The sequence below is a fragment of the Lonchura striata genome, chromosome 3, assembly GCF_050655825.1.
Source record: "Lonchura striata isolate lonStrDom1 chromosome 3, ASM5065582v1, whole genome shotgun sequence".
NCBI classification, from domain to species: domain Eukaryota; kingdom Metazoa; phylum Chordata; class Aves; order Passeriformes; family Estrildidae; genus Lonchura; species Lonchura striata.
This window is the reverse complement of record NC_140705.1, coordinates 71,494,912-71,499,330: the sequence shown is the minus strand read 5'-3', so window position 1 is coordinate 71,499,330 and position 4,419 is coordinate 71,494,912.

Here is a 4,419-nt window from a genome sequence, read left to right as displayed (position 1 = left end):
GGACACAGCATCCATGTATTATTTATCCATTTATACTGTATGGACTCCTGATGCTCTAACATATAAATACTGTACGTGTATTATATATAAAAATAATTAAGTATGAACATGCAGAGGTAGAAAGATGCAAATAAACTCACTTCCAAGTTTCTTTGCCACAGTTTAGTCGGGCTTTTGTCCATAAATATGTTCTGGCTTCTGAAATCTGCTCCAAATCAGATTTATGTTTTTAAGACAGGAAGCTGCATATTATCAAGCACTACAGCCAATGGTATAGCTCTAAGCATGAAAGAGCCAGCTTCATACTAATTTAAATGTTATCCCATTTACTTGTTGAAGTCAGAAGGTAGCATCATCTAAAAATAAAATTTCAGACCATGAAATGTTCCATTTTTATAAAGAAGGTGGAAAATAACAGTGGGTACACTGACAAAATTTAGGGGAAAATGCCTTTATTCACAGGTGGGGGCTGCATGCTCTGGAACTCCATATCCCTGTTCAGTGGTTACAGGCAGAAAAACAAAACAAACCAGTCAAACACACATTTCAGAAAATAAATTTTGTGGTGGGGAGCACCTCTCCACTGACACCCTGGAGAAGAAAAGGAAGAAGGAAAGCACAGAGACAGGGAACTAAAAGTAAGCTGCAAAGAGAGAAGTGCTGGAGCAAATGCTACAATACCAACAAGACAAGCTATCTGTACAGCTACCCATTCTCCTGCATATTCAAATGGTAAAAAACAACAAACTAACAAAAAAAAAAAAAAAAGACGACCCATGCCCAATTCCCAACTAAGTCTCTGCTTCCTCAACAATATGTACTCTCCTGAGACTTGTTTCTGACATCAATTTTATGTTTAAAATTTGTATGGCATTTTTTATTCTTTGCTCTCCTTCAATTTTACCAAACTCCTCTGTCAGGCACACCATGATGCAGATTCCAAGAATCCTAGACACCACTCACATACTGAGATCCCAAATGCAATCTACAGCCTAATAATCTAGTGACTGAAGCACCTAAACTCAGGCTTTAAAAGGTGTGAGATTTAGAGAAAGAGAACAAAAGCAAGGATGAGCTTTTTAGGTTTCATCAAACAGCAAAGTTTGTCCCTGAGCACAGCAGACAATTTAGGGACAGCTTAAAAAACTTTTAAGAAATCTATGTAGTTTGCTTCCTCATCCCTCCAGTTTAACCTTGAAAATACAACAGTTGATGGAAAAAAAGAGTAAATATTCCTCAAGTGGTCCAGCCAAATTGCTAGTTATCTTTAAACAATGAGGTTAGAACAGTCTGGTCCACTTCTGGTCTAAACTACCAGGTTGAGAATCCAGTTACCATTTTAGAGGAAGACATGTCACTGCTCTTTCTCTCCTCAATATTGTAAAAAAATCCTCTTCCAGCTAAATTCCTTCCAAGATTAGAAAGGCATAGCAAGTTTTCTAAAGGTCCTAGAATGAAGAAAAAGGCACAAAATCAAAACTGCACTACTGTCATAAGTGCACTTCAAAAATTACCTAAGGAATAGAAGAAGTAGGATTATGAGCAGAAGACATCTCCATTGGAACACTCACATGGTAGATCCTCTCCTCAATGATCCACAGTGTTTGAAAATGCCAAATTCAGTTAACGAAAGACAAAGTTAATTCACACCCTTCTTTCAGTGGGGTATCACACAAATTCTTACCTGATGTTGTATTCTACTGAAAGAAAATGCAATCCTATTCAAGTGAACAAAAATAAAAGATGGGGAACTGACACAGAACCAGTGATACAGACATTTAACGCAATCATAGGACATTCAGGAATTCTGATTTGCTACACAATGTTATTTCCTGCTCTGAAATTAAAGCTGGTTTTCAATGGAAAAGAACATCCTCAGAAAGTTGATGAAGACAAGTAGGAAGCATTGTAATTGCAGAAGATGTGGAAAATCACTTGCAACTCAAGCCAAGTAATCTCTTTGTGCCTTTTTGGTTTGGTACACAAACTACATCCTTTTCCCCAGTTTTGGAGGGAGGGCACTAGTGTGCACTGACCTCAGAATCTGATGCTTTGGTGACAGCTGCTGTAGAAATTTAATTGTATAGAGATGCACACCTGCTGAAGTGAGCAGTTGCACAGTGCATTTACAATCCTACAATCTCAGTTTCAGGATACAACTTAGACATCCATTTTATAATAAGAAAACATTGCTGAAAACAACAGTAGCTAGAGCTAGGAAGATGTTTCTACTCCTGACTCTTAAGAAAATTAAGGTGTGGGGAGACCAAGCTTTCTGTGTTCAGCTATTAGAAGTGTGGAAAAATATAATACATACAAACTTCTTGTTCATAAGCAGTAAGAGTTACATCCACTCAGTAGTGCATGTCTAAGGCTGAGGATTTCCACGTGCCTGAGGAGACAAACAGATCTGTCATCTGACAAGTTGGTTCACTTTGCTGTTCCTTTTTTCAGCAATAAACTTGGATGCTCCTTCAATTGTGCATGTGCCATGAACGGAGCGATGCTAAGCAAATTAGAAAAGCCAAATCCTATTCTCCATTGCTCAAGATTGAATGCAAGCACCACCACATAATTTTAAGCAGCAGGGCTTTCCTCACTGCCTCCCTTCAAAAAATTAGTATTAGTATTAGAAAAGTCGTAACAGCCACCTTTCTTAATTGTTCCACAATCACAAGGTTGTGTCTTCTCAACTAAAATATGATCAGTTCCCAACAACAAGGAATGAAAGCCCCCAAGCTGTGAAAGGCTTGCTCACCACAGCTTCACTTCACACAACAGCCATGTGCTACAAACCTCATCTCTCTAAGTACTTGGAAAATTTGCATAAACTGAGCATTAAGCCCCAAGCTCTCTAAGGGAGAAAGAAATAGGAAGAAATAGGTATTTTTAATTAATAATCAGGAACTAGAATTCCAGTGTTCAATTTTCACAAGGTTAAGAAAAAAAAAGTAAGAAAAAAAATCAGAAAAACAAAACAAACAAAAACGGGGCATTTTTTTACTTTAAAGCCTTAAATTCAACTCCTACTGTGCCCAGACTATGTTGCCTGTCCCTTCACATATGAAAGAGAAGCATCAATAGGCAGGTCCCTCTAGGCTCAAGAAAGCTCTTTGTTACTACTTCTACCATTTTAAACCCTAGTAACACTTTCAAATTTCCTGCTAAATAAAGATGCACCTTGCACTGATGCAACTAGGTTTCAAGTTACGAAAATTCTACATGTAGGCAGGTGAGTTCTAATAGATAATATAATACAAATCAGAAATACACCATCCTTGAATAAATTCTAACTTAGTGAATTAAGTTTTAATTTGAAGGAAAACAGGTAGTCTGAATGTAATAACCTTTAAGTTAGATACTTGTACTAGAAATTACTTTAAAAAAATTAAAGTACTTTATAAGCTTTTGTCACACAACCCTTCACACCACCATGGTCTGTAAAAAAAAAGCACAGTTAAATGAAAACATTCAAAATCCAAACTAGAGACAACCACATCTCATGATAAAGGAGGGCCAGTAAGTGCAAAGCAGTAATGAGAAATAGCAGAACGCTGTTCCTGTGAGTACTTTATCCCAGGAGAGCTGGAATAATGTTTGCAAGTTTTTGACACCCTGTAAAGAGTTAAAGCCTGTTTCAAACACTGTCAAGGCCACAGACAGAACTTGCCATAAGATAAGCCACCACAGCAGGAGATAAGCACAGAAGGGAGGAATTTGTGACAGGAAGGTGCTGATTCCAGACTTGTCAGTGGTGAGATATGGTTAGCACATCCTGGTTAATGCATCCAGACAAAAATTCTCTGGCAAACTGTGGGAAAGAAAGCAAGTGCTCATACTCATATCACTGCTCAAAATCACACTAAGTTATGGGACAGATGGAGCTTGTGACCACCAACAACCCCAATGTGCCCCCAGACTCATTTCTTGGGCTTCCCACCAGAGGACTGCATGTGAGTCACAGTGTTAACACCAGACAACTCCCTGCCAGGGGAGGTACCAGGGCACTCCCACCTGAACCAAAACATGTATAAACCCATGTATGAACACTGTTTCATGGGCTTCCCCCATCCCTGATTGTGACCAACACTTTGACCAACAAACATCTAAAATAGCAACAATCAAGTCTTGTTGTTGGATCCTTAGATGGTGATGTCTTCAATCTCTACTATGTACTCATATATTATCTCTCTTTCTTTACTTATGTATTTTCTTAAGTTATATCTTTATACTGCCATATTGTCCTATTTCTATAAACAATAACCAAAACAGCTACATACCTTTACAGCAAACAGCTGTAAAATAAACCTGAGATATATATATACACATAGATAGATAAATATAGCTATATATATATGTATGTATGTATGTGTATATAGATACAGAAACTCTGGTCACGCATTGTCCTTTCGCTCTAAT